Source organism: Vulpes vulpes, chromosome 2 (assembly GCF_048418805.1).
Source record: "Vulpes vulpes isolate BD-2025 chromosome 2, VulVul3, whole genome shotgun sequence".
Taxonomy (NCBI): Eukaryota; Metazoa; Chordata; class Mammalia; order Carnivora; family Canidae; genus Vulpes; species Vulpes vulpes.
Window position 1 is genome coordinate 15549395 of NC_132781.1, and position 25399 is coordinate 15574793.

General features: G+C 42.0%; 2 protein-coding genes across 3 annotated transcripts in view; one reads left to right on the top strand and one right to left on the bottom strand.

Moving 5' to 3' along the window:
* Positions 1-25399, bottom strand: part of TANC2 (tetratricopeptide repeat, ankyrin repeat and coiled-coil containing 2) — a 478177-nt gene that overhangs the window by 399597 nt on the left and 53181 nt on the right. The gene's annotated exons all lie outside the window — the stretch shown is intronic.
* The window catches only part of LOC140596239 (uncharacterized), an 88896-nt gene that overhangs the window by 36393 nt on the left and 27104 nt on the right, over positions 1-25399 (top strand). The window contains exon 3 of the mRNA XM_072744502.1: positions 2477-2631. The gene's annotated coding sequence lies outside the window, so the exon portion shown is untranslated. The remainder of the gene's footprint in view (positions 1-2476; positions 2632-25399) is intronic.

The following is a 25399-nucleotide window of genomic DNA, read 5'->3' on the forward strand; positions in this document are numbered from 1 at the left end:
ATTTTTTTTTAAGATTTTATTTATTTACTAGAGAGAGAGAGAAGCAGGCTCCATGCAGGGAGCCCGACGCGGGACTCGATCCCCGGTCTCCAGGATCATGCCCCGGGCTGAAGGTGGTGCTAAACTGCTAAGCCACCGGGGCTGCCCTATTAGCTGAATAATTATTTAGGTTCTTGACCTCTTTACATGCTCTGGATTTCCATGGCTGTAAGATATGAATTGAGCTGAGGACTTTATGAGAAGCAGGAGGTTTTTTTTGCAGAGTTTTCATTTTACTCATAACCTAGTTTTAGACTGGAGATGTGGGTGGTGAGCATCCAGGCCCTTCGTAAGGCTTACACAATCTATGAGAGTTATACAGAGTGGATAGAAAAGTACCCATAACCCACTTTTTAAAAAGTGTTTCATAATATGGACTCTGAAACCCTGAAATTCTCCAGGGCATGGAATTACTGACACTGTTTCTTGATGGAAGAGAAGAATTCTTAAATACTCATTGTTCCTATAGTTCGCAGTATAGAGGAAGAAAAGAGGCCAAGGGTGACAGATGAAGGTAGTTGGGGAGTGCTTTGCCTTTGGGACTTGTTCTGGTTCTAAGACTTGAACCCCACATGTAGAAAAAGTTCTCTTGTTCAGGGGAGAGTAGCTAGTATAACTTTCATTTATCACAATAAATTTTCATTGGAAAGCTTTGTTAAAACATTAAAGTTTTCAGTTTGCCTTAGCCACTAGAATTTTTAAGGTAGATGAGTTGCATATTTTTGTCATCCTATTTTGACAACTCTTAAGAGGTACAGCAATGTCATTTGGCAGTTGGCAAAAATTATATAGAAGTTTATCAGTCATGGAGCACCTGGTTGGCTCAGTCGGTTAAGCATCCAACTCTTGATTTCATTAAGTCATGACATCTCAGGTCATGATCTCAGGGTCCTGGAACGGAGCCTGGGTTGGGTTCTGCACTCAGTGGGGAGTTTGCTTGAGATTCTCCCTCTCCCTCTCCCTCTCCCTCTGCCCCCACTTGCTCTTGAGCTCACTCTCTTGTTCTCACTCTAAAAAATAAATCTTTTTTTAAAAAGTTTGAGTCATAATAAATATTAAAACCTTGAGTCCCAGGTTTCAAGGATCTTTTTTTTTTTTTAATCGTATTTATCTATTTGAGAGAGAGTGCATGTGTGCACGCATGAGTAAGAGGAGGAGCAGAGGGAGAGGAAGAAGCAGACTCTGCTGAGCAGGGAGACTGATGTGGGGCTCGATCCCAGGACCCTGAGATAATGACCTGAGCTGAAGGCAGATCCTTAACCGACTGAGCCATCTAGGTACCCTTCAAGGATCTTATCTTTCACTAATTTATCAAACTAATATTTGAGTGCCTACTATGTGCTAGGCACCATTCTAGGTGCTGGGCATGTGGCAAAATGCAAGAAACCCACGGGTCTAGTTCTAACAGAGCTTGCACTCTAATATGACTAGACCCACACAAATATGGAACATTAGGGAGTAACAAGTGTGAATGTGAAAATAGGACAGGATGACAGCAAATGAGTGTTTTAAACTGGGTCATGAGGAAAGGCCATTCTGAGAAGGTGACATTTGAATTGAGACCCAAATAGTGGGAGGAAGCCAACAATGGAAGATCAGGGGAATTCATATTCTAGGAAAAGGGAAAAAATAGTACAGAAGTTCCAAAACTTAATATGCTCAACAAACAGAAAGACAGCAAGTATGGCTGGGAGCTTAGAGAGCAGGGAAGGGGGTGATCCAGTCAGAGGACCAGAAACCTGATCATGTATAGTTTTGAAAGATAGATTTTATGCTAAATGTAATGGAAAGGCCTTGAAGGGTTTTAAGCAGAGGCATGATATTATCTGACTTACATTTTAAAATATTACTCTGGCTACCATGTAAAGAATGGATTATATAAAGTGGCTATAACAGTAACTCCGGTGAGAGATAATGGTGGCTTGGACGAGGATAAAGATGGAGAGAAGCAGACACATTAGGGATATTCTGGAGGTAGAAGAGAGTAGATAGCACTCAGTGGTGGATTTAATGAGGGGGGGTGTTAAGTGAGCCCCATATTCCTAGCTTGGGCTCCTGTTAAAGTTATTTGCCAGATAAGGAAAGCTGGGTGAAGAGTGGATCAGGCTGGGAAAACAAGAGTTTGCCTTGGGGCATGTTAATTTGGAAATTAAACATCCAAATTAGATGTGAAGTAGGCAGCTGGTTAAGAAGGAAGGTTGGGGCTGGAAATATAAATTTGGGAGTTATCAGCATAGAGAGTGGGACAGGAGCCAATGAAGTGGGTTGAAGAGAGGTAAGAAATGAAGACAGTGGCTACAGACAACTTTTCCTAAGACACTGGAAGTGGAGAATAGAAAAATAGGGTTGCCAGAGTACGTGGAGTCAAGGACAGGTTTTTAGAAAAGAGTTCCTTTTAAAAAAAAATTTTTTTTTTTTTTTTTTACTTATTTGACAGAGCCAGAGAGCACAAGCAGGAGGAACAGAAGAGAGAGGGAGAAGCAAGCTCCCTGCTGAGCAGCACCCAGGGATCATGACGGGAGCAGAAGGCAGCCACTTAACCAGCTGAGCCACTTAGGCACCACTCTTTCTTTTCCTTTGTTTTTTTTTTAGGTAAGAGAACTAAACTATGCTTCTAATCTGATGGGAATGATGCAGGACAGAGGGGAAAATTACAGTCTGAGAGAATTACCTGTTGCATCTCCTTCAAACAAAGACCCAAAGAATGAAGACCAGTTTGGAAAACCTAAAAGCATTGCTGGCTGGCTGGTATATACGTATTGCCTTGGAGAGGCTTTGGGAGAGGGGAGGGACACAGGGAGAAAATGAGCATGGAAGAACGGGGATTAGGGCAGGAGAATAAGGGAATGGAACTTAAAATAGCACAGAGTCGGATGATAAATCTATGGGTCCTGGGGAGGAGACTGAAGAATGAACAAGTTATGTATCTACCTTCTGAGGTAGATTTGAAAGACAAATCTTTCAAGACCTCATCAGTTCCATTGCCAAAATTGTTCTTGCCTGAAAGGGACAGCAGTTAAGAATGGGGCTGACAGGGATCCCTGGGTGGCGCAGCGGTTTGGCGCCTGCCTTGGCCCAGGGCGCGATCCTGGAGACCCGGGATCGAATCCCACGTCGGGCTCCCGGTGCATGGAGCCTGCTTCTCCCTCTGCCTGTGTCTCTGCCTCTCTCTCTCTCTCTCTCTCTCTCTCTCTCTCTCTGTGTGTGTGTGACTATCATAAATAAATAAAAATTAAAAAAAAAAAAAAAGAACAGGGCTGACAAACTCTTGGCTCCACTTCTTGATGGAGGGAAGCAAGTTATAGAACTGCTCTGTGACTCAGTTTCCTCATCTGAATGTGAGCTTAGAAGTGGTCACTTCATGGGGTTAGTGGGTGAATTAACTGAGCCCATCCTTGGAAAGCACATAGCATATTTAATACCATTCAAGGCAGTCCTAGCCTTTGGGCAAATACTTAAGTTTTTTGAGGCCAGGGAACCTGTTTTATCCTTTTAGCTTTCTGTGACCTCTAAACTGGAGTCTTAACTGCAAGTGAATTTTTAATGTCTACCTTCTTCTTTTCTTTCCCTTTCTTTTTCCAGTGCTACACCCTACATCCATTATCTTTTATCTGTCATGGTTAAGTCACCAGTGAATGTATTTCCAATAGGAAGGGGTTTAGCACAGGGAATTAGAGGCTTTCACAACTCTAAGAAAGCTGAAGGAAGGATGGAGTTTAGGAATCCTTTCAGAGAATCTGGAAGTGCAGGGATCAGAAGGAAGCCGCTGCTTTTTTTTTTTTTTTTTTTTTTTTTACGATTTTATTTATTCATGAGAGACACAGAAAGAGAGGCAGAGACATTGGCAGAGGGAGAAGCAGTTTCCCCTCAGGGAGCCCAACATGGTACTCAATCCCAGGACCCCAGGATCACACCCGGAGCTGAAGGCAAAGGCTCAACCACTGAGCCACCCAGGGGTCCCTGTTGCAGAGTTTATATATAATTACTTCATCTAGTTGATTAACTCCACAAAGGTTGTTGTTCAGAAAGCTCTTCTACCCAAGAGAGCTTCTCAACCCCATGTCAATTTTTGACATTGTTACTCCATTTCGTGTGTGTGTGTGTGTGTGTTTATGTGAGAGACCTTTCCCATGAAAACGTAAGCTGCTCAAGGACAGAGACCCTGCCTCGTTTTTTTATTTTTGTTTTTTTTTTTTTTTTTTAGTGAAATATTTCAGCCACAGAAAAAACTGGAGGGAAAAATAAATACACAAACTTCTATACTCCATCTGGTTTAAAATAGTATTTGCACAACTGTAGCCGTGTCCCCTCCCATCCATAAGTAATCTCTATCTTGAATTTTGGGTTTATTATTCCTATGCAGTTTTTTTAATCATTTGACTGCATATTTATGTGTCCCTATCAAGTGCTGCCTTTCCTAGGATTTCTGATATGAACACCTAGGTTCTCAAAGTTTATTGAATGAATGATGTTTCCTTAAGGACAGGAGCTGGGTCTTGTCTTTCCTTTTCTGTTACTCTTCCCAAAATCTTTCTCACACACTGGGCCGTTTGGAAGGTAAAATAGGTGCTTAGTCCTAGTTGGCCTATATAAAAACCTATGACCTAAATTACAGCTGTCCCACAAATTCTCATGGTGTCTGTCCCCACTAGGGACAGAAGGTAATGGAGAGAGGGGAGTTTGTTGTGAACCCTGCAGGGTGCCATTTATGGATACTTGGTATTCTATCTGCCTTTCTGGGCACTGGCTCCTCTTTTTCCACAAGAGAGCATGGTCTGCTTAGACTCCACTAATGAGAAGCACTTGTATGGTACTTGGTAGAGAAGGAGAAGGGCTTGTTTTCTAGGGGATATTATAGGCACAAGTGTGGGCAGCAGCAGCAGGAATGGCCGATGTGGGATTTTTGCTTCTAGGTGATCTAAGAGTCTGTTTTAAAGGCAGCTGAGATCAATAATAGTGGCTTCCTGAGATGCCTTGGTACCTTAAAGGTTGAGCGTCTGCCTTTGGCTCAGGGCGTGATCTTGGAGTCCCTGGATGGAGTCCCACACTGGGCTTCCTTGAGGGGAACCCGCTTCTCTCTCTGCCTGTCTCTGCCTCTCTCTCTGTGTCTCTCATGAATAAATAAAATCGTAAAAAAAATAGTGACTTCCTTTTGATCCCTGCACTTCAGATTCTCTGAAAGGATTCCTAAACTCCATCCTTCCTGCAGCTTTCTTAGAGTTGTGAAAGCCTCTAATTCCCTGTGCTAAACCCCTTCCTATTGGAAATACATACAGCGGTGACTTAACCATGACAGATAAAAGAACCTAGTCCACAAGCTTCTATTGGAAGCCCTAGGACAACTAGAACTTAATATAGAGGTTCTTGAAGCCCCTTAGAACAGTTGTCATGGGATCTTTAGAGGTGATGAGTCCAGGATTGGGAGCTCTTCAGAAGTTGTCACCCAAACCTATAATTGCAGGATCTGAGGAATAAGTAAAACAAACACAATTAACATGGAGTCTATAAAACTGTAGAATCTACTAAAGCCAAAGGAGTGAGATACAAATATTTTAGTGTTACACACATTTAACTACAGAATGCATCTGAAGAACACAAGCTGATAACTGTGTGGTCCTCTGTTGGCTAAGAGACAGGAATTGGGGAAAGGTCACTTTCCACTCCATATGCTCTTGTGCCTTATGAATTCCACACCATGTTCATGTATTACCCACTCGGAATACACACACACACACACACACACAGATTTTATTTATTTAAGAGAAAGCATGATCAGGGGAGGTGTAGAAGGAGGGGCAGAAGGAGAAGCAGACTTCTTGCTGAGCAGGGAGCCCAAGTAGAGCTTTATCCCCCTGGGATCATGACCTGAGCTAAAGGTGGATGCTTAACTGACTGAGCCACCCAAGTGCCCCAATACATTTATATTTAATAGCAATGGTTGTATACTGGTTTTTGTATACTGATTTTATAGTCATCAGATTTTTAAAAATCACAAACTTTGATGACTTAAAATATTGACCATGAAATGAAGAAACAATAACTTGTACCCACTGCTTATAGGAGTTTGTGGAACTACTTTTGGGGGCTTGGGGAGGGTGTCAATTTGGTAATGCCCTTTAAAGTTAAAAATATATAAACCCTATGATCCCTTCTATGTATATACCCTGGAGAAACCGTCCTATCAGGGGAAAGGTACAAGATGTTCATTACATTATTGTTTAAAGGTAGAAAAACTGGAATCCTAAAAAATGTCCATTAACAGAAGAATAAATAGAAAAAATGAAATACTATGCAAAAGTTAAAACGAATGACCTAGCTCTTTAAATATCCACATGGCTCATTTTCAAAGATGTACTAGTGAGAAAAGAAAGGATCTGCTGAAAAAAAAAAAAAGAAAGGATCTGCTGAGTGATATATATATAGTATGGCAGCATTTAGGTAAATTTCAATCAGGCATACTAATAATAAAGTATATATTTTTTAAAGGGTTAGAAGGTTTCATACCTAATTCATGAGAGCAGTGACCTCTGTTAAGAGAGAAGAAAGGAATTGGGATGGAAAACCAAAGGAACTTATCTTAATTCTATTTTTTTAAAGATTTTTTTTATTTATTTGAGAGAGTGTGTGCAAGAGAGTGAGGGGAGAGGCAGATGGAGATGGACAAGCAGACTCCAGGCTGAGTGTGGAGCCCCACAATGGGGCTCGATCTCATGACCCTGAGATCACAAGCTAAGCCCAAACCAAGAGTCAGATGCTTAACCAACTGAGCCACCCAGGTGCCCCTATTTCCTCCTCTTCCTCCTTCTCCTCCTCCTCCCCACCTCCCCACCTCCCCCTCCATCTGAAGCAAAATAACATTTTTTTCGTTCTGGTAGCACATAGTTTTCTATCATCTGTACTTTTCTAAATAATGTATATTCCATACTCTCCTGCTCATTTCCCAATCCACTGCAGTCTGGACTGTGTCCTACATCAGTCAAGATCCCAACTGGAAACAAAGGGCACAAATGGGGTAATTTGAGGAGAGTTTAATATAGGGACTATTTACAAAGATGCTGACAGGATACTGAAGCCAGAAGAATAGTGTGACACCCCAGGGGCTGGTAACAGCGGGAAGCTGTCATTACCCTAGGCCTGCAGGAAAAAGGGAAGGAACCTTTACAGGAGCACAGGCTAAGAGAGTACTGTATGGATAGGACCACCCAACAAGAGTGGGGGCCTTCAGAAGGCATGCAGGCAGGTCACATTGACCCATGTCAAGGGAGCCGAACAAGATGGACACCTTGACCCTTCTCTCCTTTCTCCCTCTGATTTCCTGTTAATATTTCCTATTGGCCAACTATTACTTGAAGCCAGAGGGCCAGGAAATCCACTGATGCTGCTCATACAGGCCAGCCTCCCAGGGATCAAAGCAGGGACAAACCAAGGGTATCCACAAACCAAGAGTCAGATGCTTAACCAACTGAGCCACCCAGGTGCCCCTATTTCATCCTCTTCCTCCTCTTCTTCCTCCTCCCCACCTCCCCACCTCCCCCTCCATCTGAAGCAAATATCTCATGAAGTTTGCCCATGCCTAACTATCAAATCCAGTAATTAATCATTTTCTTCTCCTTTATATCCCCTCCTCTAGTTTTTCAACTAACTCAAATGGCTCCATGCTAGTCTTGTTCACTGGAAACTTTCTCTCCTTTTCTCAAGTGCTAAATTTCTCTAGGTTTCTATTTCTGACCCTCTTTTCCCACTCCTTCACTCCCATATACTTAATTCCTACCTCTTTGCCAATGAGGACTTAAAATCTTTATTTGTAGCTGAGACCTCTCAATTCCAGACCTGTAGATGGCATGTGACTCTCACATGGGCATCTGAAAGCATGATGAAGCCAAACACTGCCCCTTTCTCTGTAGACCTATTCCTCCTTAGAGTTTCTGCCAAGCAAATGACCCTGCTGCCACCTTCTACATACTGTCCAATTCTCTTTCCCTTGATATAGGGCTAATCAAGAGAGCTCACCCAAGCACAGAAATGGTGAGCTATTTAACTGGATTTATCCTGGAAGGGTGACAGAGCTGGGCTATGTGTCCTTACTTTTAATACTACAACACTACTTTTGGCACCAGATGCGTAGGTTTTCACATATCAAGCAATTCTGTAATACTAGCTGCATGTCCTACAATCTAATTCATTCTGACACTGGAGAAAATGTCGTATACCACAGGTTAAGGGTTCAGGCCTACAGGATTGCCTCCTCCCTATTTCAGATGCCAGTTGCAAGTCCAGATCGTCACCTGTGCTTTTGACCAAGCAATTATAAATCTGATCTTCTCAGACTCATCTCTTCAGGTTTGATTAATTTGCTAGGGCAGCTCACAGAACCCAGGAAACCAGTTTACTTACTAGATGACTGGTTTATTTCAAAGGACATTAAAGGATACAAATGAGAACAGCCAAATGAAATGATACATAGGGCAAGGTCTAGAAAGGTCCTGAGCACAGGAGCCTCTGTCCCAGTGGAGTCTAGAGTTTGTCACCCTTCCAGCACACAGATGGAGGCTTATTCACCAACCCAGAAGCTCTCCAAACCCCGTCCTTTTGGATTTTTATGGAGGGTTCACTACATCAGCAGGATTGTGTTAAATTGCCAATGATCTAATCAACCTCTAGCCCCTCTTTCCTACCCAGAAACGGTGTGGGGGGTAGAGATGGGAGGCTGAAAGTTCCAACCTTTTAATCTTGGTTGGTTCCCCTGGCAACCAGCCCCCATCCTTAGGGGCTTTCCAAAAGTCACCTCATTAACATAAACTCAGTGTAGTTGAAAGGGGCTTGTTATGAATAACAAAAGACACTCACTTTCAGCTCTGAAGCTATTTCAGGAAAAACTAAATATTATAACAAAAGGTTCCCCCCTTACAAAGGGGCTCTTTGCTAGGGTTTTAGGAGCTATGTGCCAGGAACAGTGGGCCAAATATATATTTCTTATAAATCACAATATCACAAGACTGAATTGTGCCCCCCGCCCATTCCTATGTTGAAGCTCTAACTCCAAATGTGGCTATATTTAGAGATAAGGCCTGAAAGGCAGTAATTAAGGTTAAATGAGGTCACATGAGTGAGGCCCCAATCTGATAGGACTGGTGTCCTTAAAAGAAATGGACACTAGAGCCTGCTCTGTCTCCGCCAGCGTTTGCACAGGGAAAAAAGGCCATGTAAGGACATAGCAAGAAGGTGGCCATTTGCAAACCAGAGAAAGGCTGTATCAGAAACCAACCCTGACAGTACCTTGATCTTGGAATCCTAGCCTCCTGGACTGTGAGAAAACAAATTTCTGTTGCTTAAGCCACTCAGTCTGTAGTATTTTGTTACAACAGCCCAAGCAGAGTAACACACTTGGGAGAGTCCAGACAGGTCTTTCTCATCAACTCCCTGGGCAATTCTAATGCACAGCCAGACTGGAGAAGTGCTGAGCTAGACAGAAAACAGATACCTACAGAAAGACCAACAGTCAAGGTGACAAGCCAGAGAAGCAGAGAGAGAGCAGCCCAGATGAGGGAAAGCAAGCTGGAGACTCTCACTACCATGCCACGGTAATTAAGGCCATCAGAATAGGTTGGCCATGCCTTTAGCAGTCACCAGCTCCTAATAATCCCACCTCCTAAATAGTTTCCGACTCTGCCTCCTCACCAACAGCACTGTCCCTTTCCTCCTGTACTCTAGTATTAGGGTTGGCAAACTGCAACCCACCGGCCAAATCTGGCCCACCACCTGTTTCTACAAAGTCACACTGGAGTATGGTCACACCTACTTATATATATATTGTCTGTGGCTGCTTTTGTATGACAACAGCAGAGTTGAATATTTGCAACAAAGGCGATACAGCCCACAGGACCTAAACTGTTCACTGACTGGCCACTTATGGAAAAGGTCTGCCGACCCCTGTCTAATAGATTGCCACTACCTTTGCCACTAATGGTTGTTGAGCCAGAGATCGTCATTTATATATTAGTGCCTCGTTGGTCCAAAAGAATAAAAATTCTTCACAGTGTACCTAAGTCAGCCCTTACTGAGTACCTACTTTGTGCCAGACTCTGGTTAAGAAGTAGGGATATGACTGTGGATAAAAGCTGTATTACCTTTACACTCAGCCCAGAGGCCCCTTCACTTTAGAGGGTTATGCAGGTTACAAATACATACAAAAACAAACATGAAAGAATATGTGGTGCTTCCATCACTTGGACCCCTCACTCAGCCTGGCACAGCATGACCTATATCTCTGAACAACTATTCTTGCAGCTCATACCATTTGGGCCCTGGGAAAACTCTTTCCTACATCCCTGACAGTATGTTCTTAAGACTGAAAACACTATGGGACACCCGGATGACTCAGTAGGTTAAGCGTCTGCCTCCGGCTCAGGTTATGATCTCAGAGTCCTGCATTGGGCTCTCTCTGTTCAGTGGAGAGCCTGCTTCTCCCTCTTCCCTCCCCCCTGCTCCTTATCTCTCTCACTTGCTCTCTATCTCAAATAAATAAATAATCTTAAAAAAAAAAAAAAAAGGCCACCTGGGCAGCTCAGTGGTTGAGCATCTGCCTTTGGCTCAGGTCATGATCCCAGGATCCTGGGATCGAGTCCCATGTTGGACTCCCCGTAGGGAGCCTGCTTCTCCCTTTGCCTATGTCTCTGCCTATCTCTCTGTGTCTTTCATGAATAAATGAAATCTTAAAAAAAAAAAAAAAAGACTGAAAACACTAAAGACTGTGTCAGTGCCACAAAGATATGGGCTGTGCCACCACTAATGTCAGAGGAAGATACTTCTTTGGCTTGTGGGGAGGATTTGAGCTGTGCAAGAGCTTAGGTAAGAGAAAAGGCAAATAAGTTGTCAGAACTTCCTTTCAGCATGAATGCAATAAATTGTTGCAAAACAAAGTATAATTTCCCAGTGGGGCTGAAGATCTGTTTCCTTGCTTCTCTTCAGATTCTTTTAACTTATAGTTCTACAGGTAATTATGAAATAGTAATGATATTAATGGTATTAATCAATTCATATTGGTGCATGCCTAGGTCTAGATATAGTTTATGAAGAGTGATACCAATTCTTTACATTGTCAGACAGTAGACATTATTACTCACTAGAATTGAAATCCTTTTATTTATGTGTTTATTTTATGTATTTACTAAGATTTCATTATTTTTATGAAATATAGTCCTAAATAATTTTGATTCATTAATTATTGTCTTTCAAGATCTAGTTTTCAATAATTGACAAGAGAAGCACATATAATATTGATTAGCTTATTTGGGAACGTCTGGGTGACTCAGTGGTTGAGCATCTGCCTTTGGCTCAGGGCATGATCCCAGGGCCCTGGGATCGAGTCCCAGATAGGGTTCCCCATGGGGAGCCTGCTTCTCCCTCTGCCTATGTCTCTGCCTCTCTCTGTATCTCTCATGAATAAATAAAATCTTTTTTAAAAATTAGCTTATTTTTACTTCAGTTTACTTTTTTTTTTAAGATTTTATGTCTAAGTAATCTCTACACCCAACATGGGGGTCAGACTCCCAATGCCAAGATCAAGAGTCATACACTCCACTGACTGAGCCAGCCAGGCGCCCCTACTTCAATTTACTTTTTTTTTTTTTTTTTTGATGAAAATAACCCAAATTTTGTACTTTCAATACAATTACTCTTATTTTTAATCCTCTAGATTATGAGCAACTGAACACACACATTGTGTAAAAATCAGATTATAGTAACATAATTAGCGGTTATGCTGAAATGAAGACAAAAATTTTATAAAATATACGCTAGTTCTTAAATTGTGTGTCATTTTCATGACTCATCTAAACATGACTGGTCTATTAGAATACTCAGACAGTCATAATAATTGTCTTTACTATTTTTGCCAACTTTTAATCCCCTCAGAATCATAGCTTTACGTGTATTTTTCATCACATTTAAAGGAATACCTGTCAGGGTAAGAACATAAAGACATATTTAACTGTGTTAGCTTGAAATTTATAATGGTTTATAATGCTTAAATATTTTTTAAGGATTTTTATTTACTCATTCATGAAAGACACAGAGAGAGAGAGAGGCAGAGACATAGGCAGAGGGAGAAGCAGGCTCCACGTAGGAAACCCAATGTGGGACTCGATCCCAGAACCTGAGGATCATGCCAGAGTCAAAAGGCAGACGCTCAACTGCTGAGCCACCCAGGCATCCCTATAATGCTTAAATATTTAAACAAATAGATCATGGACACAAATGGAGAAGCAGGCCTAAAAGACAGACTGTCTCCAGCTCCTCAAGGGGCTTCCAGTCTAGTGGGAGATACTGGTGGGTGGATGTAGTCTTTGTTGTAACACAAAAATAGGGTGCCTGAAAAACATGTAGAGGGGATGGGGTGTGGTCAGGGAGGACTTCCTGGAGAAAGTTATTACTAGGCCAAGAACTGAAGGATAAGTAAGTGTTAACCAGGTGAAGGGAGGGAAGGAGTGGACATGGCAAAAGAACATAAAGATAAGAGAATTCTGGGCAGAGGGAATGGTATATGGCAAGGACAGCAAAGCTTTTCTATAAAGAGCCAGATAGTAAATATTTGAGGCTTTGCAGGCCATGGAGTCTCTGTTGCCACTACTTTACTGTGGAGTGCTGAGTGTTGTATGTTGTATTGTAGACAACCCATAAACGAACAAGTCTGGATATGTTCCAAAAGAACTTTATTTACAAAACAGGCAGGAGGCCCTGACTCCTTGGTATATGGGAAGGCCCAGGGTTGGGAAAAAGCATAGTTGAGATAAACTGACAGTTTATCAGTACGGCTCCTGCATAGAAGATGAAGTGGGAGCAGGAGGTGAGAGGTCTGGGGAGTTAAGAAGAGGCTGCAGAAATTGGGTGGGAGGAGTCTGGATGCAGAGACTGGAGAGGCTGCTGCTGTAGGCATCACTAACTCCCTGGGCTGAGGTAACAAAGTGAATGATTTGGAAGGGTAGTCTGTGAGTGGTGCTAGGGAGGAAGAGGGAAGAAGAAGGTCAAGGTTGACTCTCAGACTTCTGGCAGACAGTGGGCAGATGGTGCTGGGGGAGGTGGGAGACCTGGGGGAAGCAAAGTCGAGGGGAGGCTTGGGAAGAAGTAGCAGGATCTATTCCCCAGAAGGCTTAGTTCAGTGCGTGCCATACACACATAGCTAGACATACACAAGGGCTTTTTTTGGTCAGAAATGTAACAGGAAGTTTCTATGAAAGTACAGTCTACAAATCCTGAGAAAGTCAGAGGGAAACTGAACATGCAGCGCTAAATATCTTTGCAATGACAATTTTGGGGAATAATGACTATTGACAGGTTTTCTCTAGCCTATGGGGATTGTAGGTTTTAGTTACTTGGGTTCCCTTTTATTCACAACTAATGGAACAGCACCAGAACCTAGTATTTGCTGGTAGTAGTGGCCACGTTGGTCAGGAAAGGGCCTCATCCAGGTAGTAAATCTGGTCAACCAAATGGATTGGCACTTCAGACCATGAGAGTCCCAAGATGTAGGATTTGCTGTGGGTGGTGGTGGTGCTATTCCTAGAGCCCCTCACCCATAGCCACCCCTGGCATGGTGTCCTGTGTAAAATGAAGGCATGCTCCAGAGAAGTGGGTGAGAGAGGGTAGGCTTGGGGACACTGCCTCACTGAGGTGGATTGGCCATAAGTGCTATTCATCTATCAAGCCAGAACAAGGGTACTGTTTGCATTGCTGAAACAATTTAGATTCTCTGAATGAGAATTGATGGGCCTGTGGCATTTGTCATCAATCAGTAGTACACTCCATGGAGCAACTGCCTTAGAACAAATGTTGCTGGGGCTATTTGAGCAGCAGTGGCCCCAGTGACAGGGTGGGAAGGAGATGCCACGTGGCGCCTCTTAGGGCTCCAGCTGGAGTGTAGGAGGCCTCTATCCTGTCACCCACACAATGTCCTCCCTTGTTCCCCTCTTGCCCCATTCTAATCTGTTATCTACAAGATTGCCTGTGTGTGACCTTTTTAAAATGTAAATTGGATCTTGTCACTCCTGTTTAAAAGCCTTTAACTGTTTCCATTGCGTTTAAGAGAAAATCCAAACTCCCTACAGCCTACAAGCCTACACACTGTGGTCCAGGTCTCCCTCCTCAGCCTCTCTCCCTGAGAATTCCTCCAGGCCAACCATGCTGGCTTTTTCTCAGTCCTTCCAATACCTCAAGTTCCTTCCTACTTTAGGGTCCTCATTATTCCCGTATTCTAGAAAGTTCTTTGCACTCCCCACCGCTAAGAGAGGTAGCTCCTTATATATGTCAGATATTCTCTTCAAAATCATCACCTCAGATGATCACCTGATCACCCAGGCTAGGGTGGGTCTCCCTCTCTTGTTCTGGTACATCACCAAGGCCTTTTTTTATCCTAAAACTTGACATAACTTATAATCTTAAAATTATGCATATACCTATTTATTGTCTATTCCCATAACCCCCTATAAGCTCTTTGGAGGCAGGGAGCACAATTACTTTGTTCATCACTGAGTCCTCAGAGACTAGCACAGTGCCTAGCATATGTATGTTCAATAGATATTTGTTGAGTAAAGGAATAAGTGAGTAAATAAAAAGCCATTCAACTAATCCATCAATTGATATGTCCATCCATAAGTGTATATGTCCATGTGTGTAAATGTATAACTTCTGTTCTGGTTACCTATTGCTGGATTACAAACCATTGAGTTGAATGGCTTAAAACAACATTATCTCATGTTTAGTGTGTTCAGTGGTTCAGCTGAGCAGTTTTCCTGGGGATAGTTCATGTGGTTGCCATCAAGTGGCAGCTGGAGTCCTCTGACATGACCATTCATGCTGGCTGTTAAGGGGGAGTACAGCTGGGCTGCCAACTAGAATGCCTACTTGTGGACGCTCCATGTAGCTTGGACTTTCACAGCTTGGTAACTGGGTTTGAGAGGCAGTGTCTCAAAGGAGTATCTCCTTTTGCCTAAGAAACCCAGGCAGAGCTGCAAGGCTGCTTATGACCTAGACTCAGAAGTCCCACATGTCATTTCAGCCATATTCTCATAGTAACAAGTCACAAAGCAGCTTAGATTCAAGGGAGGAAATTTCACAAGGGCATTACTACCAGTACAAAGACACATGGTTCACTGGAGGCCATCTCTGCAGACTGGCTGCCACCATCTCCTCTATCATGATTATATAGATGGGTCTATCCCTGGTTTGCATTCCTTTCTTTATTTCTCTTAGGCTCCAACCCAAACCTTCTATAATCTATGTCCTTGATTGCAGTGACACTTATTGGTTAAAGTTGGAGCATCTCTTCCCCCAAAGTTTTCAGAGGGCTGAAATTAGTCCTTCAATTTCTAGTGACTCCAGGAAACTGGTCTACATTTTAGACGCTAACTTGCTGCGTGGGAGGAGCAGCAGTCTTTCTGTGCTTCTTGGTGCAGTAGAAGAGAAGCCAGTGCTGCTGGTCAACATCCAGGAATCTTGGTGTTCATTGTCCGTTGCCAAGCGCAATGCACTGACCCCGGTCAGCGCTCTCGGCGCTGAAATCACTGGCTTGGAGAGCCAAGCCTGAGGAGATGGGATAGTTTAAAGGGTTGAAGATGCCAGCCCTGTCTCAGTTTTGCCTTCAAGCTAGTGTTTTTTTAATCCAAATGTGAAAAGCTCTCCTTCTCCACCTCTCTTGCACTCCCACACCCCCCCCCTTTCCAAATGTCCTTCCAGCTGCTATTTTTGATTCTGGCCTTGAGGCAAATGTTTCACTGTAGCAGAATTACTGTAAAATTCCTTCCTGGGCTCCTACAGATTATGGGACAATTCCCTAGAGAACCCCAGAAACCTACCATTTTAGAAATGGCCAAAGGCCATCCCCCAAAAAAGCAGATCTAAGGAAACAGAACTATCCTAAAAGGTTATCAACAAAGGGATGGGTCAAACAATAGGCTTGTTTTTAATGGCATTGGCTGAATCTAGGTACGTTTTCTTTCTCTTTTGCATATCAAGTCAGTTTCAAAGCACCAAAAGCAACTGAGCAGAAAATAGTATTATGAAGTTTGTTGATGGGCTCTTAAACTACAAACCTGGGATATAAAAAGAACTCCAGTGGGCAGTGTATAAACAAGGAGAAAACCTTATCTAAAAACAACCTGAAAAACTGCAGAGAAAGCAGCATCCTTGAAAAACAATGAGTCATAAAACTTTTTTTTTCCCTTCTTCTGATGGACAGAGCATACAAAAAAGGACTAGCATGAATACTGATGATAGGTGTTTCCATTTTCCTGCCATTTCAGCATGTCTGGGGAAGGCTGAAGATGGTCTGTGTCAGGTTTAAGAAGTCAAGCTGTCTGATTCATCATGAAAAGGAATCCTCCAATTAAACACTTCTGGAAATGTGTGTGTTGTCTTGAAGCAGTGCTCCTGGTTGCTAATTGGTTATTCCTTTCATGCTTCAGCTATTGAAATATACACATCATTTCAAATTCATTAGTTCAGTACTAAGGCAAGTTCAGATGGGTACCTTTATTGGATTCATTTTAAATTATAAAAACCGGTTTATTACATAAGAGAAAAATACATAAAAAGCCCTTTCTTAAGAAAAAGAGGCAAGTCAGAACATAATTTACATGTTATAAAAGTTGATGAGGGGGCGCCTGGGTGGCTCAATTGGTTAAGTGTCTGCCTTCGGCACAGGTCATGATCCCAGGGTCCTGGGATTGAGCCCTAGGTTGGGCTTCCTGCTCAGTGGGGAGTCTGCTTCTCCCTCTTCCCCTCCCCCCACTTGTGTGCTTGCTTGTGAGCTCTCTCTCTCTCAAATAAAGTCTTTTTTTTTTTTTTTTTTTTTTTTAAGTTGATGAGAGCCAAGTGTTTCCTGCAGAGCTTTCCTGGGGACAAATAGAAAAGTGGACTTATGCTAACAAATGTTTGGGCGCTGAGTAGATTTGATCTCAATTCCTCATTCTTCTCTCTCTCATGTCTTTTGCCATGTGACTTTGCAGATTCCCCCTCAAAAGGGAAAGGATAGATTTTCCTACCTTTTGACTCTGACCATTTGATTTACATTCGCCAAAGGAACACTCATGTATATGATACAAATAGAGGCTTAGAAAAGCACTCACTCAAATAGACATGTTAGTGTTCTACCTCTGTCAATGCCAAGAAAAGAATGTGCCTAAGCTGGCTGACTGGCCCTAGGGTATGAGGAAAGATATGTGGAGCAGAGTTGCCCTGCTAAGCTCAGCCTATAAGAGCGTCCCAACGGACTATGCCTGCATGAGCAAGCCCAGTCTAGATCAGCCAACCCCAACCAATTCCTAGATGCATGAACTGTAATAACAGGGGATTATTATTATGGTGGATCACTATTGTTATTCAATAATAATTAACCAACAGAGGTGTTATGGGGTCACATCGGCTCTGCAGTGGTTCTATAACCTCAGAATAGCCCTAATATCATAAGGGTTAATAACCAAATGAATCTACAAAGATATTAGTGAATATTTGCATGATATTCCTATCCAAAATGATAGAAAGCCTTCCCTAGTCTAAGGAAATATCCCAAGACTTTACCAGAAAGCTCCATCTTGGCTTGGGTTCCTCCTTGGGGAGGATAAAGGTTGGGGAGGATAAAGGGGTTGATAAAGGGGAGGATAAAGGGGTTGATAAAGGGGAGGATAAAGGGGTTGATAAAGGTTCAAGTGCAAGTGGTTTATTTAACTGATAGGAGTGCTGGGAGGGGGTGTTGCAAGAAGAAGGGATAGCAGGCCATGAAAGATGTGTCATCAAGCTGGCTACTACTGTGAGCAACAGGAACTTAATCCCACTGGACAAATCTGAGAGCCAACATAGAATGCACTTCAGAGGAATATCGTCCAAAAGATGAGGAGATGGGGTATTTCTTCAGTTCCTGCCAGTCAGGTACTGGCTAAGGGCTGCCACAGGAGAAATGATACCCAGGCACTTCTAGCCAACCACACTAGCAGTAGCCAGGGAGCACCATCAGGCAAGGAAATGGAGGTGCTGGAGACTAGAAGTCTGGTAGTCCTGTGTCAGAATTGCTGAGGCAAAGGGATAAAGGTAGGGCCTGATAGCACCTGCTATGCCTTTCTTCTGGTTTTATCTTTATTTGGGGAGCACAAAACCATGGTGGGTTGGGTGCTCAGCAGATCAGAGCAGTGGGATACCTTGTATGCTGACCAGAGCAATGTGTTCCTCCATACCAATTGTCCTTCATACTTCTGCATGTTTTTGTTTTCCGGTTGCTTCTCCAGTCCTAACTCCTACCCTCCTGTCACTTTCTAGGGTGTCTTTTCCACTAGGGCAAAGATCTACCCGTCACTGGCTCTCACCACAGCTGCCCACAAGTAACAATTCAGGTCTGTCTGATGCAAGGAGGAAGGAGATTGATGCTATCCATGAAATTTGAAAAACACCCTTTAATTTTATTAATTTAAAATAAATTTAATTAATATATACTGTATTATTAGTTTCAGAGGTAGAGTTTAGGGATTCATCACTTGCATGTAGCACCTCACTACTCATTACATCACATGCCCTCCTTAATGCCCATCTCCCAGTTACCCACTCCCCCCTCCCCTCCAGCAACCCAGTTTGTTTCCTAGAATTAAGAGCCTCAAAAAAAAAAAAAAAAAAAGCCTCTTGTGGTTTATCTCTCTCCCTGATTTCATCTTATTTTATTTTTCCTTTCCATCCACTATGTTCGTCTGTTTTATTTCTATCACCCTTTAATTTTATAACATCTGCAAACAGTGTCAGGCTTTCCTCTGAAAGGCACAGCCATCCAGTGTGATAAGTACAGTCACACCTAATTCCACACAGTAGCTGTGGGTTTAAAAAGGCTCATATATTGATCAGTGTTCCTCAAACCTTTTCATCAAAGTTCTATTATTGGCAGAAAAAAGTAAACCATGTACCCCACCCCTGCTGGTAGCCCATAGTGGATAAAAATGTGTTAGATTACTGAACGTGGACATGTCATGAACATGTTTTTGTCTGATAGCATCCTTTCCTTGGATGAAATCATAGTCCCCCACTGCATCATTGCTGTTGAGCTCCCATTCATGATGCCACTGATCCTTGTCACAGGGCTGGGCTGCTAACACAGGCAGGGCTGACCATGGTACCCCACTGGCACCTATCTCCAACAAGAGCCCACAGCAATCTCTTTAATAGGTGTATGGATATGAGAAGTTCCTTTTTTTCTTTTTAAAAGATTTTATTTTTTTTTAAAGATTTTATTTATTTATTCATGAGAGACACAGAGAGAGAGAGAGAGAGAGAGAGAGAGGCAGAGACACAGGCAGAGGGAGAAGCAGGCTCCATGCAGGGAGCCCGACATGGGACTTGATCCCAGGTCTCCAGGATCATGCCCTGGGCCAAAGGTGGCGCTAAACCGCTGAGCCACCGGGGCTGCCCTAAAAGATTTTATTTTTAAGTAATCTCTCTACCCAATGTGGGGCTCGAACTCACAATCCCCAGATCAGAAGTCACATGCTCTACCAATTGAGCCAGCCAGAAGCCCCAAGAGAAGTCTTTTTTCTTCTTCTGGGTGGCTAAGCAAGGTAAATAAGGATCTGGAGTTGCCAGCTAACAAATTCAATTTAGAGAAAGCATACACACAGAAAAGCCAAGCAAAGCAGAAAGCAAGAGAGTTAGAGCTCTGGGAGTACAATTGGAGCACTATATCCAACCATACCTAAAGCTTCATAGGCTTTCTAGTCAAGTGAAACCCCTCCATAAAAGGACAGAGTGGGTTTGCTTAGGCTAGTCCATTTGCAACTGGAAGGTTCCTAAATTGTTTAGTAAAATAGACATTCCAGAACAAGTGCCTTGTTTATCCCGTGGCTTCATATTTCCCCCAGCACATTGTCATGTGTTCCTTAGGAATGTGGGAGGCCCTACATCTTTATTTCAGAGATGCCATACTGTACCTCTGCCTATTCTTCAAATCAATATTGATTCTGAACACTTTTGCTCTAAAATTTCCCAGTTCCTCCCCAACCTGAGGCTCCTGGGAAGATCTCAAGCTCTTTGCTGTGTCCTATCCTAACTACCGATCCCTATCCCTCTACCCCAGTTCCCTCTACCACTTACAGGTTTATTGCCCTCCCCTCTTGGATCCTATACTGTACACTTAATGGCTCTTCTGCCTTCTCACCCCTACCTGCCTGACTGTGGACAGTCTAGCCTTTGAAATATCAAATCCATGAGATGTTAGAGAAATTTCTGGGGTCAGAACAGAGAGGAAGGTGACATCCCATTGCTAGAACAGACTTGGGAGAACCCATGATGGGAGAACCCATGATGTGGAAGCAGTAAATTTGGTTTTCAGGAACAGAAGGCAAGGGCAGGATCCCAACCCCAACCCAACAACCACAAAACATTCCTCTTTGATGAAGACACGATTATACGTGTAGCACTATACTTAAGTGCCATAGGAGTACACAAAAGAAGTAGCAGACAGGCCCTGCTTTCAAGGCAATTTTAATTTAGCTGAAGGATAAAGTAAAAATTTAGAGAATGATCACGAGGTAAAACATAACAGTGCATGGCAGGGCAGAACAAAGAGTATTAGATGAGTAATAAGCAGATGTGGTAAAGGGAATGGCTGAGTGAAGTCAGTTCGTAAAAGAGGGAGGCTTGGAGGAAATGAATCTTGAGCCAGGCCCTGAAGGAAGTAATTGACAAATGTAAACTCTCCAGCTGGCCATGGAGAATAGGCTCTGTCTTAAGGAGTTGTGTAACTCAAATCTGCTCTGACCTGTTTGTGAAGATGCAGGCCAACTCTGAAGCTCTTTAGGCCGGACTTGTAAGGCTGCACAAAACCAGTGTTTTGGTCAAAAGAATGCAGTCATTTGGCACTGGGTATACCCTGTAGATGATATCATGTCTGTAGATCAAAGTTAGGCTAATGTCACCTGCGAGGGAAGAAGACTTGCAAAATGGTTTATATTCGCCTTTTATTTCCAAGTTTAATTTTAAAGATTTTTATTTTATTTTTATTATTATTTTTTTAGATTTTATTTATTTACTCATGAGGACACACATACACAGAGAAAGAGAGAGAGAAGCAGGCTTCATGCAGGAAGCCTGATGTGGGACTCGATCCCGGGCCTCCAGGATCACACCCTGGACTGAAAGCAGTGCCAAACCGCTGAGCCACCCAGGCTGCCCCAAGATTTTTATCTTGATTACAGCTCTTGGTAAATGAATGTCACTTTAAAAGTTAGATTCTTTGCAGCCAAATGCAGAACTTTCGGCAACGTTAATTTTTGTTGATATGTTAATAGTGCTAAGTGAAGGCCAGTCCTCTATAAAACACAAACAAACAACACCCCCTACTTTTTGCCTTAGAAGCAGAAAGTTAGAGAGAGATGTAACAAACAAATTCACAGATTGTTCTCTCCTTGCAAGAGATATCAGCTAAAACAAGGTCTTTAGCCTTAATGAAAACACATTTTCACAGGGTTTTTTTTTGTTTTTTCTTATTTTGCCAAGATAAAAACAAGTTGTAAAGAAACCATTTCTGTCAATATTAGAAACTTTGGCCTTACTGCCATTGTTAAAAGCAATCCAAGAAATTATATTAAAGGCTAATTTTGCTGCCCTTTTGAAGAGACTTTTGAAATCATACAGAGCCCGTAAAAAAACAAAACAAAAAAACAATAAGCTGAATTGGAAGGACAGGTTCCTCCTTGGCAGTAAGTGTCAAATTACATTGTCTCCAGTCTGTGGATAAAACCGAGAACTGTATTCTCCAGGGCTGGCAACCCCTTACGTGACAACCACTACAAAAATTTAACAATAAATGAAACTGACAGCCTACTTCACCAGATTGGGAACGCATCTGAACTTCTACAGAAAGATAGCCCGTCTCGAGTTCATTTTCCTAGAGGCTGGTCTACAGCAACACCTAATGAAAACAATGATGGGCACATATTTATTTCCAAGGCATTTGTAGCCTGCGCTCTGGTTCCAATCTTACCGCAGAACTGAGATCAATTTTCACATCTTTTCACTAAATGGATAGGATGTGAAATTACTTGCATTGACAATAAGCATTCTCAGGGGCTCGGGTAATTACGCAGCCCAGCCCAGCAGAAAAGAGGCACTGACAAAAACACACAGACAATTGGTTACCATCAATTTCCCCTGGTGCTGGCACATATAACTGCAGTAAAAATTGAGTTCTTGGGTAAACCTATTCCTTTCCAATCCAACCAGCAGAACACAGCTGGCAGGTGATTTCTTCCCCAGCAATCTCTGGAAAGCTGTGTACCCAAATCTGACCACAGGCAGCATTTGCAGGCAGAGAAGCCACGGTACCTCAATTCTGGTAATTCTACATATAAACATCCCTCTCTTCGATCTCCCGTCTCCACTCCCATTTTTTAATTCTCCGTTTGTGTGCCAAATGGCCTCTTTCACAATGGACCATAGTAAACAGCTTCTTTATCATTTCCATCTTGAAAGGCTTGCCTTATGTGGGATGCTTAGATTGAAGACAGTTCCTGCTCCTTGCCTCCTTATTGGTTTTGTCTCAAATACTTCAGTCTATGTAACAAGCACAAAGAATGAAAACAAAGTAAGCCACTCTCAAGGTAGGTAGGACCCAGGCAGAAAGCCTGATAAAGTCTGGATGTGAGAGGTACTGCTCCAAGTCTCCAGACCTCAGATTGTCTTGCAACTACCAAAAGCTGCTCCAGCACTAATGAAACATCATTCTCAGGAAGGTGCCCATAAGGTCAACTTCCTTACTGCTGTAAGAATGATTTATTTCCTCTAAAAGATTCCATCTAATTCAACCACAAGTAAATGTAATAAAAAGCATTTTATATGCTTATATAAATATAACAAGTCAGAAGTGACTATTTTGACAGTTTGACAATAAAGTATAGGCAACAAAACAATTCTTGTGAGTACATAGAAAATTGGATTAAAAATGTTACAAGATCAAGTTTACCTTTTGGAAATTTAGTTAAATTGGGATCTGGGCAGTCAGTCTTTCCACAGAAAGGCACATTTCTTTCATTCCTTTGCCTGTCTAAAGTTAAAAAAATAATAAAATGTTCTATCCATGTTTGCTATCAAAGAATTTCCTTTTTGCAGTCCCAGAAAACCAGATAGGAGAAGAAAACCAACAGTTTTCTGAGTGAGTAGCAGACATTATGTTAGGTACTTTGCATACAGTATATACTTCATAAATGTTATCTAACTGAATTTTTACAACACTGAATTATTAAACTCCAGGGTTTCTGGCTCCTAAACTTGAGCTCCTCCCTCTGTATTCCATTATAGCACACAGTCTAGTGCATATCTGCCACCATACATAGTTACCAGAAAAATTTTTTTTCTTGTGATAACTTTTTAAGATCTATTCTCTTATCAGCTTCTAAATGTGAAGTACGGTATTAACTATAGTCACCATGCTATAATTATGCTCCCATGACTTACTTATTTTGTAACTGGTACTTTGTGCCTTTTGACCCCCTTCACCTGTTTCACTCACTTGCCCACCCCTGACCTCTGGCAACCACCAACTTGTTCTCTGTATGTATGTATGAGTTTAGGTTTTGTTTTGCTTTTTTTTTTGGTTTTTATTTTTTTTAGATTTCACATATAACTAAGATCATATTTATCTTTCTCTGACTTATTTCACTTAGCATAATGCCCTCAAGATCTATCCAGATTGTCACAAGTGGCAAGATTCCCTTTCTTATAGCTGAATAATATGCCATTGTGTATATATACATTTTCTTCATTCATCAAAGGACACTTAGGTTGCCTCTATGTCTTAGCTATGGTAAAAAGTGCTATTATGAACATGGTGCATATACCTTCTTGAGTTAGTGTTTTCATTTTCTTTGGATAAATACTTGGAAGTAGAATTGCTGGATCATATGGTAGTTCTATTTTTAATTTTTTGAGGAAGCTCCATACTGTTTTCCATAGGGGCTATGCCAGTTTGCATTCCCACCCTGTTGAGAGGGTTCTCTTTCTCCACATTCTCCTCACACTTATTTCTTTTCTTACTTCTTTTTGATAAAAGCCATTCTAACAAGTTAGTGTGAATTGCTATTTCACTGTGGTTTTGATTTGCATTTCCCTGATGACAAGTGATATTGAGCAGTGCTTCACATTCATCTGTATGTCTTTTTTGGACAAATGTCTATTAGATCTTCCCCCATTTAAAAATAAGATTGTGGGGCTCTGCAAAAGGTCTTGGCCTTTCCCTGGGAAAAGGAGGAGAAAATGATCAAGTTCCAGGAGCCAGTGATGTTTAAGGATGTGGCTGTGGTCTTCAGCGAAGAGGAGCTGGGGCTGCTGGACTCCACCCAGAGGAAGCTGTACTGAGATGTGATGCTGGAGAATTTCAGGAACCTGGTCTCTGTGGGGGATCAGTTCTACAAACCAGAGCTTATATTCCAACTGGAGAGGGAAGAAAAGCTTTTGATGATGGAGACAGAAACCCAGAAAGATGGATATATAGGTTATTACCTGGCACTGAACAGAGAAACATCCTATTCCTTCCATTGGGTCTTAGACAGCTGTTCTCGGCTGTTTCTTCAATAATTTTAATTCCCTTTGACTTACCAGGATATCAAACATCACTGTGTTAAAAATTGCTGCAACCATAATTAAACTTTATATGTTAACCTAAATAAATAAATAAATAAATTAATTAATTAATTAATTAAATAAACGATTGTGGGTTTTTTTTTTTAAGAGTTTATTCATTTATTCATGAGAGACACAGAGCGAGAGAGGCAGAGACACAGGCAGAGGGAGAAGCAGGCTCCATGTAAGAAGCCCGATGTGGGACTCGATCCTGGGACCCCAGGATCATGCCCTGAGGCAAAGGCTGAGCCATCCAGGCATCCCCAGATTGTGTTTTTGCTGTTGCATACTACAAGTTCTTTATAAATTTTGAATATTCACTCCTTAACAGATATGATTAGCAAACATTTTCTCTCATTCAGGTTTTTTCTTTTTTTTTAAGATTTCATCTTGTTGATGGTTTCCTTGCTGTGCAGAACCTTTTTAGTTGGATGTAGTTCCCATTAGATTTTTGCTTTTGTTGCCTTTGCTTCTGGTATCAAATCCAAAAATTTTTTATTGCCAAGATCAATGTCAAGGAGCTCCTCTTCTAGGAGTTTTAAGGTTTTCAGGTCTTATGTTCAAGTCTTCAATCCATTTTGAGTTGGTTTTTGTGTGTGGTGTAGATCAGTGGTCTAGTTTCATTCTCTCACATGTGGCTGTCCAGTTTTCCCTGCACCATTTGTTGAAGAGACTCTTTCCCCTACTGTCTATTCTTGGCTCCTTTGTCATAAATTAATTT